General features: G+C 36.9%; 1 non-coding gene across 1 annotated transcript; it reads left to right on the plus strand.

Annotated features, from left to right (window-relative positions):
• Positions 1-5,608: 5,608 nt before the first annotated feature.
• LOC141688330 (small nucleolar RNA R71) lies at positions 5,609-5,715 on the plus strand. Its single transcript, XR_012561778.1, has one exon. It is a non-coding gene; the product is annotated as a small nucleolar RNA R71 (small nucleolar RNA).
• Positions 5,716-17,085: the final 11,370 nt, after the last annotated feature.

A 17,085-nucleotide genomic window follows, 5' to 3' on the forward strand; every position in this document is an offset into this window, starting at 1 on the left:
TTTGTCCTCAAGCATAAACAGACTCAAAGAACAAGAAATAAAAATGCATGAATGCAACTAATATGAATGCAATGATCCCCAAAGAATAACTTCAACCAATAAACTAGCAACACTTCGGCAAATGCAATTATTCACATAAAGATCCATCAAATCTCACAAATCAATCTACACACCAGAAACGTGCGTGTGTGTAAATGCTTACAGATATACTATTGTAACTAGATCGACAACCATAACTCACTACTCATTAAGACAATCGCAGGTTTACAAACAGAATAAAAGCTAGACTCAAAATAACTTATAACACTTCAATTCTTATATCGGAGTTAATCAGGGATTCATGATTTATTCAAACAAGACAAAACACATATGCTTATTTGATCATGCAATGAGTGAGGTCCACAAAAGACTTATACAATAGTACCCATGTAGCGAGCGTTAGGTTAGCGGATCCCAGACTATAAAAGCCTTAGGTCACTAGGCACAAAGTCCCCTAAGAACTTAATAAATTGAGTACTAAAGAGCCCACTTGTGATCAATTATACATAACACTTATACTTCTTTTTTTTTCTTTTTTTTTTCTTTTTCTTCAATAATTTCTGAATGAGTGCTTTTCGCTCCATCTCATTCAACCCTAGCCTACTCATAAAAATATGAGTTGACTACTAGTCAATTGACACCTAGCCACACAACTAGCATTAAAATATAATTTTCTCCAATTTCTAAATATCCATGTCTTTTATTATTAAGAGAATACCCTAAATTCCAAATATAAACAAGCGATCAAACCTCGACAAATCAACAAATCATGACTATGATCTAGCACTCTAGCAACCTATAAGACTTAGTGAAATACAAGTATCTCTAGCATGTAAATCAATCCAATAAGACTCAACATCACTAAATATGACATTACTACACTAGCATCAATATCACCAATTAATCGGAAAAATTATCTAAGGGAATCATGATATAATGCAAATTCATGAAATTATATGAACAAATTATCATAAAAACTACCAAAAATAAAAAAAACTAATGGCAAAATATATGCAACTATATGCATTAAACTATCATGAATATGCAAACTATATGAGATTCACACAAATATATTCCTTCAACTACTACCCCCAAACTTAAAATATTCACTGTCCTCGGTGAAGGTAATAGTAAGGAATCAGGCATACCTACTCAGAATCAGAAGCATCACCCTCAACGGGTGGAGTTTCAGGTGTGTCCGGAGGTGGATGCACGGAATCCTCACCAAAGACTGGACACTGGATGTCAACTCCCGTATCTCTAAATGTAGTCCCAAGTGCCTGGGTGAGATCGCTTGCAAACCGACTATGGATGTCGTGCATCGCATCCATCCTCCGTGCAAGACGCCTATACTGTGTCGAACTCAAACCAGCTCCCAAATCTGCTGCTGCTGCTGCTGCGATGGTCCCCCTTCATCTCCTAACTGAGATTTCCATCCAGTCCTGCTCGCCTGACCAGCAGCTGGGAGAGGGAATTATGGGATGGGGTAGAGTAAAAATCGGGTTAAAATTGATTTTGGAATTAAAATCCCGATTTTCTCTAATAAAATTGCTATATTTTTTTTTTCTCGAACGGGGACCGGCGCGGGAGCGCGCTGAGACAGCGCGGGCGCGCGTAACTTCTGGAAAACCGGTACGGCCGCACGCTGAAATAGCGCGCGTGGCTACTGGAAAAACGGCGCGGCCGCGCGCTTGGTCAGCACGGACGCGCCCAGCTTTTGTAGTTGGCCCTAAATTTTTTTTTCTTGATTTTTTCCTTTCTTCTTGCTTCCTCTACATACTAATGCACAACATACTTAGGTTGCCTCCCAAGAAGTGCTTCTTTTACGTCGCTAGCTCAACGTAGAATCTCGAGATCAAGTGGACAATAAAACGACACTAACCACCTCGTGGGTTGCCGTATCACCATAATAATGCTTCAACCGTTGACCATTAACCTTGAATGTTTGGCCCAGATCATTCTCAAAAATTTCCACCGCTCCATGTGGAAACACAGTTTTGACTATGAAGGGCCCTGACCATCTTGACTTCAACTTTCCAGGAAAAGACGGAGACGAGAGTAAATAAAAGCACTTGTTGCCCCGGCACAAATTTCTTGAGCACTAGACCACGATCATGCCACCTATTAAATTTCTCCTTGTACATTTTGTTGTTCTTATAAGCTTGAAGTCGAAATTTGTCAAGTTCGTTCAATTGAAGCATTCTTTTCTTTCTAGCTTCATCCAAGTCCAGATTCAATTTCTTCAAAGCCCAATAAGCTTTATGCTTCCACCGGCAAATGACACCCCTTACCATAAACCAACTGAAATGGTGATATTTCCAATGGAGTTTTATATGTTGTTCTATACCCCCAAACAACTTCATCAAGCATAATAGACCATAGACAATAGACAATAGCTAAAAGTTATTTCTAAAAACTATAGACAATAGCTAAAAGTTCTTTCTCCGTAGTAGTGTAATTCAGTTGAGCACCGTTGAGGGTCTTACTAGCATAGTAGACCACATGAAAAATGTTGTTCTTCCTCTGCCCAAGAACTGCTCCAACTACATAATCACTTGCATCGCACATCATCTCAAAAGGTACATTCCAATCGGGTGCAGTTATGACCGGTGCCGTAATTAGACTCTTCTTCAATGTCTCAAAAGCTGGAAGGCACTCATCATCAAATTTAAAAGGAACATCTTTCTCTAGTAAACTGCACAATGACTTTGAAATTTTCGAGAAGTCTTTGATGAAACGCCTGTAGAATCCCGCATGACCAAGAAAACTGCGAATTCCCTTAACAGAATTAGGTGGGGGGAAGATTCTCAATGACCCCTACCTTGGCCTTATCCACCTCAAGACCCTTACTAGAAACCTTGTGCCTGAGAATTATGCCTTGACGCACCATAAAGTGACATTTCTCCCAATTGAGAACTAAATTGGTTTCAACGCACCTCTTGAGAACTTGTCCGAGATTTTACAAGCATTCATCAAAAGAATCACCATTGACCGAGAAATCATCCATGAACACTTCCACATTCTGGCCAATCATGTCAGAAAAGATGAGCATCATACATCGCTGAAATGTGGTTGGTGCACCACACAGACCGAATGAAACTCGTCTAAAGGTGAACGTACCGAATGGACAAGTGAAGGTAGTCTTCTCCTGATCTTCTGGAGTGATACAAATCTGATTGTAACCCGAATAGTCATCCAGAAGATAGTAATATTCATGACCAGCCAACCTGTCAAGCATCTGACCAATGAAGGGCAATGGAAAATGGTCCTTTCTAGTGGCCTTGTTCAGCTTCCTGTAGTCCATACAAACTCTCGACCCCGTGACTGTTCGTGTAGGGATAAGCTCATTCTTCTCATTTGCTACCACAGTGATACCACCTTTTTTTGGTACACATTGAATCAGGCTTACCCATGAACTGTCAGAGATAGGGTAGATGATCCCTGCATCTAGCCACTTTAGAATTTCCTTCTTCACTACTTCCTTCATTATTGAATTAAGTCTTCTTTGCTGCTCGACTATAGGTTTGCTACCTTCTTCTAGCAGAATATTATGCATGCAGTAAGAAGGGCTGATTCCCTTAATATCTGCTATAGTCCATCCAATTGTCGATTTGAACTCTCTCAGAATTTTCAAAAGCTTTTCCTCATCGCTACCTGAAAGGTTAGATGTAATAATAACAGGCAGAGTAGATGCATCACCTAAGAAAGCATACCTCAAATGTTCAGGTAAAGGCTTAAGCTCAAGAGTAGGAGCTTCCTCAATAGAAGGCTTGAGGCGTTTAGGAGCTTTGTTTAATTCCTTCATTCCAAGAGATTCAAAAGGCATATCAATCTTCCTTTTCCAGGGAGAAACATTCAAATATTACAATTGCTCATCACCTTCGTCATCTTCGTTATCCGAATTTCCCAACAAGGCTTTTTCTAAGGTATCAGACCTTAGCAAGTGATCAAGTTTCGATGTGACCACCGAATCGACCAACTCGACTTTTAAGCACTCCTCATTATCAATAGGAAATTTCATAGCATTGAACACATTGAAAGTTACATCCTGATCCAACACTCGCATTGTAAGCTCACCCTTCTGCACATCAATCAAGGTTCGACCAGTTGCCAAGAAAGGCCTTCCCAAGATTATGGGAATCTTCTTATCCTCCTCGAAATCAAGAATGACGAAATCAGCAGGGAAGATGAGTTTATCCACCTTGAGCAAGACATCCTCCACAATACCTCTTGGATATGTAATAGAACGGTCGGCCAATTACAAGGTCATGTAAGTTGGTTTGAGTTCAGGTAAGTCCAGTTGCTTGAAGATTGACAAAGGCATCAAATTGATGCTAGCTCCCAAGTCACATAAGCATCTGTCAAAAGACACTTTCCAAATAGTACATGGAATAGTAAAGCTTCCTGGATCTTTAAGCTTCTGAGGCAACTTCTGCTGCAACACAATACTGCATTCCTTCATGAAAGCGACAGTCTCTAAATCATCTAGCTTCACTTTCCGAGAGAGAATACCCTTCATAAACTTTGCCTAACTAGGCATCTGCTCGAGAGCCTCAGTAAAAGGTATGTTGATATGAAGTTTCTTGAACACCTCCAGAAATTTCTCGAATTGCTTTTCCAGCTTTTTCTTCTGCAGCCTCTTATAAAAAGGCGGTGGAGGATATATCTATTTCTCCCCTGTATTACCCTCAGGAAGAGTGTGCTCAACAGTAGTCTTCCTTGGTTCCAATTTTTCATCCTGCTGCTCTACTTCTTTCTCAGCTCTAGCTCCTTCAGTCAACTCTTGTATTTGTTCGGGATTAGCAACCTTTTCAGACCTCAAAGTGGTTGCCTTTACCTGCTCTTTAACTTCCTTCTTTCCTGGCACTTCAGTGTCACTAGGTAGTGTACCAGGCTGACGATTTAGCAAGGCATTGGAAATTTGCCCAATTTGATTTTCCAAGGTCTTGATAGAAATAGCTTGGCTCTTGCACATAAGCTTCAACTCCTCTAATTCAGATTTTTTATTAGCTAGATGCAGCTGGAGTTGTTATGTTGGTGCATACTGCGGTTGCTGAAAACCAGGGGGTCGTACTGCTTAGATGTATACTTCTGATAAGGCTGTTGAACCGCATTCTGAGTATTGCTCCAACTGAAATTAGGATGATTGCGGTTGTTTGGATGATAGGTGGCTGGCACAGGATACTGCGATCGCTGGAAGTTACTTAGAAACTGAGCTGATTCATTCGAAATTGCACACTGATCAGTCTCATGGGCACCAGCACAAAGCTCACAGACACTAGTGATTTGATTAACTCCATAATTAGTCAAAGTGTCCACCTTTATTGTGAAAGTCTTAAGTTGGGCAGCTATAGCAGTTGTTACATCCAACTCCAGAATTCCTACTAATTTTCCCTGAGTCAGTCTCTGAGAAGGATTCTGGTACTCAATAGCAGCCATCAGTTCAATAAGTTCATAAGCTTCATCATAGCTCTTAGCCCACAAGGCTCCTCCTAATGCTGCATCAAGCATGGGCCTAGAAGTAGGACCCAATCCATTGTAGAAATAGTTGATAATCATCCAATCAGGCATGCCATGGTGGGGGCACTTCCTTAGCATCTCCTTATATCGATCCCAAGCTTCACACATAGATTCTCCAGTTTGCTGCGCGAACTGGGTAAGAGCATTCCTGATTGCTGCAGTCTTCGCCAAGGGAAAAAATTTAGTGATAAACTTTTGAGCAAGATCTTCCTAAGTTGTGATAGACCCTGCCGGTAGAGAGTGTAACCAGCACTTAGCTTTGTCCCTCAAAGAGAATGCGAATAGTCGCAGCTTGATAGCATCTTCAGTCACACCATTGAACTTGAAAGTGTCGCAGATCTCGATGAATCCATGATGTGCATGTTAGGGTCTTCGGTAGGAGAACCCCCAAACCGAACTGAGTTCTGAATCATCTGGATCATGCTTGACTTGATCTCAAAAGTGTTAGCCGTGATGGCTGGTCTAATGATGCTAGATTGAATGTCATTAATCTTAGGCTTAGAATAGTCCATCAAAGCCTTCGGATTTTCTGCTTGATCACCCATAGCTACTACAATTGGCTCTTCTACTTCTCTTCTTCTTCTACCTTCTTGTCTTCCTTAAAAACTTCCCTACGAACTACCACAAGTTCTTCCTCGGCTTTATCCAGTATTCTCTTGTGAGTACGCGAACGCGTATGCATACACCCTCGCTAGATCACCTGAAATAAAACAAGTAAACAAATAAGTAACAATGTCCGAGGCAATGAACTTTAACGACCACTGATGGAAAGCACATAAACTAGTAATTAACACTGCAGTCCCCGGCAGCGGCGCCAAAAACTTGTTAGTTGCTAAACACGCGTTAATAATACATGCAAGTATACGACTTCGCAAGTAGTATAAGATATAAATCAAATTCGATCCCACAGAGACTATATTGGTTAACTATCTAAATTATGCACCTACGCAACAATGTATGGTTATTATTCAATGCTAAGACTATAACAAAGTGAGATTGTTTATAACTAAGAATTACGCTAACTATTATAACTAAGAGAATAAAATAGACTGAATTAATATATATGACAAACATGGGATTCTAACTTCATTAAATACTTCATTCAATAGCCTTATTATTCTCATCCTTAGCATGCAATGGTGATGATATTAATCAGATAACACGAAACTGATAAACGCCAACTTTCATTGCACGAGTACCATTCTACCAGACATCCACAAAAGAGATAGAAGCTAAATAGGCACCAATTATATTGAGACCTTATATGTCTATAGAATTTGACAACATAATGGTTTAAGCACAAGTTATCTATCTTGATTACATAGGGCAAGTAAGATGGGTAAAATTACCTACGAATCATGCATAACAATACATGAACCTATGCTAGCATGGCAAGTTCTAAATCCTTAAATTCAATTTCGCTTCTTTAAGAATTAACACACTATCTTATAAGTTTGCGACGCTCATAAGATGAATAAGCACAACCATAATTAGGATATCATACAATCACCACACACTAAGGCATCAAATAAATTAACTAAAGAAATCCATAAATAAATCCGCTAGAACCCCACGATAACGATTAGCCCATAATCGTACACATCGCCAATGTGAGTTACAATGAAAACATGATATTGAAAACGTAGTCTTTATACGAATAATTAAACCAAAGTACACACAAGAATATAGGTTCAAACAAAAAAGAAACAAGCATGCAAATTACAACTCAAAACAAAGATTCACAAGAATAAATTAGATCATCTTCGCCTTTGTTGAATTGTGCCAAAAGATCTATTGCCGTCTTCTCCTCCCTTGATGTCTTCAAACTTTGAATTATAAATTCTATATATTAATAAACGACCTAATTTATGCTTATATAGCAGTCCATGCACCCCAGGAGTCCAGAATTCGAATTACAAAAGAATCAGGATTTTTAATTCCCGACCCAGCGCGGCCGCGCGCTTCACCAGCACGGGCGCGCTGACTTTCTGTTCCCTGGCGCGGCCACGCGCAACATCAGCGCGGGCACGTCGACCTTCTGCCAAAAAACTTTATTTTCCTTTTTTATTCCTTGCAGCTTCGAGCTAGTCTTTCAAGCTTTTATTCCACCACATCCTAAACACCATATTAACATCAAAACAATGTTAATTCACCTGATTCATGAAGTGAAGCCTGAAATGCAAAAATACTTGAAAACACGTTAAAACACACATAACTTGAGTACAAATACATCAACTCAAAGCTTATTAGAGCATAAATAAGTGTCATAAATGCCACTTAATAAACATACGATAACATAATTATCAAATGGATAAGAGTTTTAGCCTTCAAAAATATGATTAAGCATGACAAGTTACTGTTGAAATGGAATCTTATGACGCAGATGATCATAGAATACTTTTATAGTCCAAACATTTGTCAAGACGGTCCCAGCCAAACATGAACTAACATGTCCGTGAATGACTCTATAAGTAAAAGAGACATGTTCAAATTGAGAAACCAATATAAACAAAAGTGCTAGTTGATTTTGTATTGAATTAGAAATACATTATTTGATCCTTATTTATATGGATACGTAAACACATTGAGAGATGACTGAGATATATGCAATCTATCAATCTCTAATAGAAACTGAATTGTTGGAAGCACTTTCAAGCTCAACTCAACCCCCATAAACAACACTCGCTTTCCATAAAAATGTAGTTTATTTTAGCCTTATTGCTTACCTGAGCTTTTAAAGGTTGTTACAGATATCACTTGTCAACTTTGATGCTAAAAGGCAAGTAATTAACATTGTAAGGGTGCAAAGATGGCGGACAATTCTGATAACAAAGCAACATATTTTATTTATAGGGAACCTCGTGAAAAAGGAGCACACCCTCAAGAATAAAAAGATTATGCTGACAGATATCCAGAACCATCTCAAATTGGTAGAAGACATGTTTTCGACTCTGGAGAAAGTGACCTAAAAGAAAAAAAATCGGAGTCTATGGTTATTGACTAAGGAAGATATTTTCCGAATAATTAACAATTTTATGCGCATATATGATTATTTAATGTAATTGTTTGTTTGGAATAATTTATGACCCAATTGGGAGATTGTTAAAATATTTTATAATATCAACAATATACAAGTTTACAAGTTAAAGACAGTTATAATTAATGTTTATTCTATATTTGAACTAATTAAGTGGTCTAAAAGAAAGGGTTCAATAACATCTTTTTCAGTATGGGCTTTGTATTATCTAATACTTAGTATGAGTCTGACTAGGGTTAATGGGATATAATTGGACTATTATATAAAGAACATAATATGGTCTTGGTTTCCGAGACTTATTCACAACCCCTACTCCTTAATTATCATCAATTTGAGTAAAATACGATTAGAGGCGAATCATGTCTATGGAAAATTAAGTCTCACAATTAGTATTCATATCTACCATCTGGAATGAGGTACACTTTCGTATCACGGTTTATTATGTAATCTAAATAATATCGCATAAAATACTCCTAATCATGTATTTAAATCTAACATAAATCTGAACAAATATATTTATGAATTGTTGAAATCGTATAATATAAGTTGTTTGAGGTCATGATATAGTATCAACAAAGTGTCAACCAAATTAACAATAGGCCCGATTCAAAAGAAAACTAATAATCTATTTTATTTAGTTCACTTGAGACTTATTTTTTTAGAAAAAAAATTATTTCATAAACGACCTTCGAGAAAGTCCACAGGTAAAATGTTATAATTAACAATTTACTTCAATTAGGTGCTACATATGAATTTACAATAGTAAAATGTTATACTTTGTACTAAATTATTGTGGAATAAAAACTAGGGCTGTGATTGCAGTTAATGCTATGCTTATTGAGTTTCGAGCTTTAATGGTTGTTCTCGCGGTAGGGACGAGTTGTCCTCGCAAGATGCCTATGTATCTTTTTGTTGTAGAGAATCAAGCAAAAAGTAGTTCTAGATTGAGGGGTAGAGCCCTTTATATAGATGTTGAGTCTAGGATTAGACTAAGGTAGGGAGACTTGGTGGACAAGTCTGCTACTTAGATGGTAAGTAGGACTCTCCTGGATGGTGGATTCTAGATCCTTCCTAGGAGGAGTTCATTTCCATGTTGGATACGATGTTGGTGTCATCATGGATCTCATTCTCACGCCTACTCGGCGGGCTTATCACGTAGCTGATTTCGGGCCGTGGGATACACATTCCACTTTGGGTCATGGCCATCACATTCTGCTCAGATTATTAAAACTCATATTGGGACGTGACCGTGATGAACTACTTTGGGCCGTGGAGTCACGGATTTGACCAGTCAACTTCAGGACACAATTAATTCAACATTAATTGTGTCTTTACAGATTACTTTTCACTCATATCAATATCAGATATAAAATCAAGTATAATTATTACTGTTGGGAATAATTAAACTATATGCACAATTATGGGGCAATTATATTATGTGGAATTAACAATAATATGCAAGCAGCCCTATTATGAAACAAATCAAGAAGGAAAAATAAGATATAATCAGAAACTGAATTGGTAAAGGAAAGAAGAGAATGAATTAGTTCTAACAAAAGTCTTAACCAATTCTGAGAGTATGGTGAAATAGTTGAGTCGCCAAACACTCGAGAAGACTAGATTGTTCTTCAAGAGAATATTGCTCCATGCTATGTTGGGTTGCAACAATATCGCTTTCAAGATAAAACAGCTGAAGGAAATTGTTAGATATTGAGTGCGACATGGATGGGGGTGAATGTGTTTTCTTGGTTTTCTTGATTTTTAGGCTTTTTCAAACTGTTTGGATATGGTGAACAAAGCAGTCTATTTGTTAGAGATATTGTGTTTAACAGAATTAATAAAGCATGCACAACAAACACAGTATTTTCAAAACTCACTTAACTTTGTATTAAAATTAAGTATGTCTTGCTACAAATTTCTGGGTTCTTTGTAAATAAGTTCTATCTTGGCTCCTCTAATAGGCATATCAACAACATATTCAGTTTGATCAATGTACTTTGAAATGTAGTTAGATTTGTAAGGCATTCCTCTCTGCTTTAACTGTATCAGGTTCTTTATGAATGCAGACTATATGGTGGTTACAGAATTAGTTACCTTGAGAATTGTAGCAATAAGTTCCAATTCCTACCATGGTTTGTCTCTTAACAGTTCTTGTGTCAACCTTAAGTTTCTCCCAGACTCCAGAAAATAAATCATTTTATCTCCAACAAGATCAATAACAATTTGAACTGATATGATCTTCTGTAAGTCTTCAAGCACCACATTGTCTCCAATTTCTGTCAAATTAGCATGCTTTCTTAGAATCAAAGCATCTCCTATAGATGGATCAACATTTAACCTTCCCAAAACACTTGTGATTCCAAGTTTTCTAGCATGAGAACTTCCACTGTAAATCTTCTTAAATGTTTCAGAAGAATCTCTTCTAGGTGATGATTTCTTGCTTCCCCGTAGCAGCTTCTTCTTCTTTTCAAGACTAAGTTCTGGCTTATCAGAGACTATGTCTTCAAAATCAGGATTTGAAAATTCAGCTTAAATTGGGTTTGAAAAATCATCAATATGAGTAGGATCAGAGGTTCTGATTGGTTGAATAACAACTTCTTCTTTATTAACTTGAGCAATGTCATAGGTTAATTTTAATTTTTCAGCCCAGTCAACTCCATGAATCTTCCTTCGTGATGAGTTTGACTGACTTCTTCAGCAATTTCATCAGTATCAAAAGATTGAGCAACTCTATATATTGGATCTATCAGTATATGTGATTTAGTTGCCTTAGATGGTGATTTCCTCTTTGCAACAGCTTTTCATATCTTCTCTTTTCCTTTATGACTCCTGTCAGCAGTTAAGATACCTTGAGACCTAAGAGATCTTTCAGCCTCTGCCTGACTCAAGTCCCTTATGGCTACCCCTTTGGTTGGTCTGTTAGAAGGATCATCTTCATATAGATCTTGAGAGATAATAGCAGTATCAGTATTTGTTGTCTTCATGGAATTCTTGAAATTTTCTTCTATTTTCCTTAATTGTTTTAGATCAACTACAGGATTTTCTTTCTCAAAGATTCTTCTACTCACCTCAAATTCAAATGCTTGAATCTTTGGATCTTTTTAAAATATAGTTGTCTTTCTTCGTTTTACTTTCAGAGTTTGAAGATACTGACTTGCTTCTATACCAGCTTCTATCTCTAGAATATATATTGGTCTTCATTAGCAGTTATGACTTTTAAAGTTTGTTGAGCTGTTGTAGTCACAGTCTGTTCTTTAACTCTTCTTTCACTTCTCTTACTTTCTCCACCTTGTCTAGATTAAGATCTAGTGATTGCTTTGATGAACCACTAATTCCAACTAGCTTTTCACCTCTTCTCCTTTCACTATCCTTATGTCCCCCCTTATTACCTCCATCAGGATTTTCATCATCAGTATTTGTCAATGTCAGCTGCTTGCATTTAGATTGAACAATTTTGTCCCCCTTTTTGGCATTATCACCAAGCATTAGAGAAATAATCAGCTCCATTGAATTATGTACCTCTGCAAGTTGTTCAGACAATTGAACTTGCTTAGCTTCCAATCTAGCTTGATTGGATTCAATTGTAGTTTGTATGGCAACAATTGGTGCAATTTGCTTCTGAATTTCCTGATTAGTAGTCGGCCTTGAAGCAATCAATGATTCTTTGATCTGATTGATTTGAGAAGTAGTTGCTTCTTAAGCTGTATGTAAGGATATGACAACCAGAGTAGATGCTTTCAGATGAGTCAACATGTCAGGATTTTGAATTTTTTGTTCAGTTGTTTCCAGATGTTTAACAACATTTGTTCGGGAAATAGGATATGTATCATCTTTTCATTTAGCATTCCAGATAGCATCAAAATAATCATGCTTCTTCTTGGCATCTAACTCCTTCAACTTCTGTTGCCTCACATGAGTAGGCATATCTTCAGGGAAGAAAAGATCATCCTCGGGATCTATAAGAGCATTTAAAGTAGTAGCTTCTTCACCATCATTAGATTCTTCACGGACAACTGGATCTTGAACTATCTGCTGAACTTCATCACCAGCTTCAGCATGTAAGATAGAATCCAAAATTGGTGCAGTATGTGATCCAGCAACTTCAGAAGCTTCAATACCATCAGAAGTTAACTCCACATCTTCAAGAATTGTAGATAAATGAACTGGAGCCTCTAAATTTACTTCTAGAACCTCAGTTCCTGTAGAGTGATGTGGTGACCCTATAATGGATAAAACTTTATGAATGGATTGTTGTGCTACTACATATTTAGCCACAACAGGGATTACTTCAGGTGGTAGAATAGTAGATTAAATGGACTGCAGGAAAGTATCAGTACTTAGACCTTTAGGGAGATTATCAGCACTTGGTAAATTAGAGTTTATCAAAGGGGTCAACAAACTGTTGTTCAGCAGCTATTTCTTGTGTACCCTGTGCACCTGCAAAATATAACAAGTATCACTTAATCTCTATGTTTTTTAAAGTAGACTCACTACTCCTCACACCACAAAGCTCATTTAATAGTTAGAGTTTCCTCACAATGATTACTAAATCCTGTCTCTCATCTACATCTCCTTTTTCCAGGAAGGATCATGCCTCTCTTTAATTTTGTTTTCTTCAACTTTTGACACAACTCACAGAAAATCTCAGATAATTTGTCCTACATAAATAAGAGGTCGCTAAAGAAGGGTGGTTTATGGTCATACAACTAGAGATAGTCCTTTAATAAGGTCTAGAAATAATCATACCATCATGATTTATAACATGCATAATAAATGATGAGAATACCAGATTAGTGTTTGAAATAAATGCTGATAGAGTAAAAATAGTATTTATACCTTGTGAATTTGAAGATTTAGCTTCTTTACAGACATTTAGTGGTGGTACTGATAAGACATCAACAGATTGTGGAGATGGATGAATTCTTCCTTCAGCATCTATAATTAGAGTAACTACAACATGAGTAAGGCCTTCGTTGCAACTTTGATGCAATGGTTCTTGTGTAGCTGGAGAATCAGGAGTTGTTGAATGACTTTGACACATAGGTTCTTGTGTACTCTTCTCCATAATTGCAATTATAGACTCTTGAGTGGGCTCTTTATCATGCCATTGTTGAATGGAATTTTCAGTCAGAGACTCTTGTTCTTCAATATCTGTTGCACCACTTTGAGGTGCAGGTTCTTGTGTGATTGCATCAGTAGATGCAACTGTTGTACCCCTTTGAGATACAGGTTCTTGTGTGCTTGATCCAGGGAAGAGACCTTTTCCTTGCAGCCTCTTGACACTAGCTTCAACTTTATCATGAGATACTTCTCTTGCTCTCTTGCTATATTACTTTATTGGAGAATAAGACAGTTCCACAGTTGCCTTAGCAGTTTTCTGGAACTCGGGATTTTGAGTAGATGTACTTTGTGTCTCCTCAGCAATTTCCTGTTTAATCTTGAGCAAGTTCTGATCGTAATATGCTTTGACCAGTCTTCTTTTCTTTGGCCTTGGGCTTGTACCAGCATCAAGATTTCTGGCACTTTGAACAACATCAAGAGATGTACCCTCTTCAGTTGGTAGTAGAACCGGTCTTGGAGAAGAATCGGATGAAAGATTTTAAAATATGGAAAATAAGGTAGCATTGTCATCAGCTTAATCTGTTTCTAATCTAGCACGCACAAGTTTCCTCTTGACAAATTCTGAAGGTTTAGAAGAATGAGGAACTTGAGTTGCTTCAACTTTTGACTTAGCTACAGCAGGGTTTGTCGCTCTCTTAGCCAAATTTTTCTTTCTTTTTACAACAAGTGTCTTTTGGGAGACACCTGAGGAGGCTTCTGTTTGAGATTGTTGTGGTAGTTGAGTTTATGTTTGGGTTTGTGTCTGAGATTGTGTGTGGATTGTTGTGCTAGGGTGAGCTACATGGGGTTTCCAATGGTAATTTCCTGCAGTTTAACACTTTGGCTGTTAAGCAAACCATAAGTCTCAAGGAGTCTTGCAATAAGAAAGTTCCTAGAGACTAATGGCAACCTTAAGGGAGCTAAATTTAACCGCTTTTTCATCGTGTGAAATTAAGTCAGAAATAAGCATTTTTTGTCAATTTAAATATTGACACTATTTGATTAGAGGGGATAGGGATATCAGGGAAACAAACATTGAAAATCAACTAACATAATATACTATATTTCTATCATCATTTATCCTAACTATAAAAGATAAGACTACTCTACCATAATCATAATATGAACCATGAATTAGAGAGTGCCCTATCTGTTGTGTCATGATGGGCAAGGCATCAAAATTAGAAGATTTTTTATTGAAGGCCTTTGTGATGCAGTCAAAGAAGAAATTCCATTCCTTCCCGAGCCCATTCCTCTTTAATTGACCAAGGTTCTTCAAATCCTTGTTATATCCTATCTCAGTAAAGAATCTCCTTATTTCAGTATCTCCCATGAATCTAGTGTAGGAGGTATACTTAGGAAATTGCAATGCATCCCTTATAGTTTGAGGAGTTACAATCCTTGTTTGATTATCAAATTCAAACACAAGATTTGGAGACACATTAGCTCCTCCATCATCATGGACTCTAATCCTCCAAATAGCAAGAACCTGGTCATCAGAGATTATGGGTTGAACTGTGAGAGCAAACCCAATCTCACCGGATCTAAGAAAGTCCTGAAAAATGTGGAAATCAACATTCACACTGTTGTTAGTCAGGATAGCAGAATAGTTGTTAGTCACAAATTTTGCACCACCATAATCAAATGGTTTAGAAGCTACAAGTGAAGTCATGGTTAATTTGCAAGAAAAAATTTGAACAGAACTTTAGGTTTCAGAGTTTATGGGTGACAGAAGGTAAAGTAGCAGAGAGAAAAGTAATAGAGATAAGTAAAAGTGTTAATTGAAATCAAGAATTGATTTTATATAACACATCAGTCCACTAATTCAGAAACACTTCAATTTAATGGGACATGTGGAAGTATGTGATTGACTGTAAATGTAATTATGTAAACGTGTGTTACTGCATGCACAGTTCCCGAGATTAAAGTTTTGTATTAACTAAACATTTTTCATATCCGTACGTCATCGTGTAAACAACTGTAATCACAAAAAAATACCCACTTGCAACTAAGTTCAACCCTGTAATTAAAATACTGACCAAAACAATATTTGAATAAATTCAAAAATTATCATCAGAGTATAATAGCCGATCAACGTTTGACCATTATCAATATTTAATCACAGCTATCAGGATTTATCAGTCAACACAAGTTTGACCAATTTTAGAATTGAACTACTGTCATGATCTATCAGTCAAAAAAGGTTTGATCAATATCAAATTTTATAAACATAATCAGAGTTTAACATGCAGATACTGAATGAAATTAATTGCATGCTTGCATGACATCAGAATTTGACATAATTATCAATAACTAGCAAGTATTGATACATAATGATAAGATACCATACTCTAACTATCAGTAGTTATTCCTTAATTATCAGAGTTTGAGAAATGTCCTGATATCATTCCCAATTCATTCACCAATCTTGTAAAACTAGCTTCACGGAGAGGCTTGGTGAATATATCTGCTAATTGTTGATCTGTTGGAACAAAGACCAATTTCACTGTACCTTATTCCAGATGTTCCCTTATGAAATGGTACATAATGCTGATATGTTTAGTCATTGAATGCTGCACTGGATTTTCTGTCATTGCAATAGCACTTTGATTATCACAATATATAGGAATAGAAGAACAATCTAACCCATAATCCAGTAACTGATTCTTCATCCATAGAATTTGAGCACAACAGCTTCCTGCAGCAATATATTCAGCTTCTGCAGTTGATGTGGAAATTGACTTTTATTTCTTGTTGTACCAAGAAACCAATCCGCCGCCAAGAAATTGGCAGCTTTCAGAAGTGTTTTTCTGTCTAATTTGCATACTGCAAAATCAGCATCTGAATATCCAGTTAGTTTAAAATATGAATCTCTAGGATACCATAATCCCAGATTCATGGTACCTTTCAGATATTTAAAAATTCTTTTCATAGCTAATAAATGAGGTTCCCTTGGATCAGCTTGGAACCTTGCACATAGACAGGTAGCATACATGATATTAGGTCTACTATCAGTCAAATATAGGAGTGAGCCAATCATACCTCTGTATTTAGTTATATCTACTGAGGAACCAGTATTTAAATCTAACTTGGTTACAGTGGCCATGGGAGTTGATGTAGTTAAGTTGTCTTGCATTCCAAATCCTTTGATCAAATTTCCGGTGTATTTGGATTGATTTATGAAGATTCCTTCATCAGTCTGTTTTACTTGTAACCCCAGAAAATAACTCAATTATCCCATCATACTCATTTGATATCTAGACTGTATTAGCTTTACAAATATCTCACAAAGTTTATCATTAGTAGATCCAAAAATGATATCATCAACATATATCTATACTAATAACAAGTCCTTACCATGGTATTTATAAAAGAGAGTTTTTTCAATT

Source organism: Apium graveolens, chromosome 9 (assembly GCF_009905375.1).
Source record: "Apium graveolens cultivar Ventura chromosome 9, ASM990537v1, whole genome shotgun sequence".
NCBI classification, from domain to species: Eukaryota; Viridiplantae; Streptophyta; class Magnoliopsida; order Apiales; family Apiaceae; genus Apium; species Apium graveolens.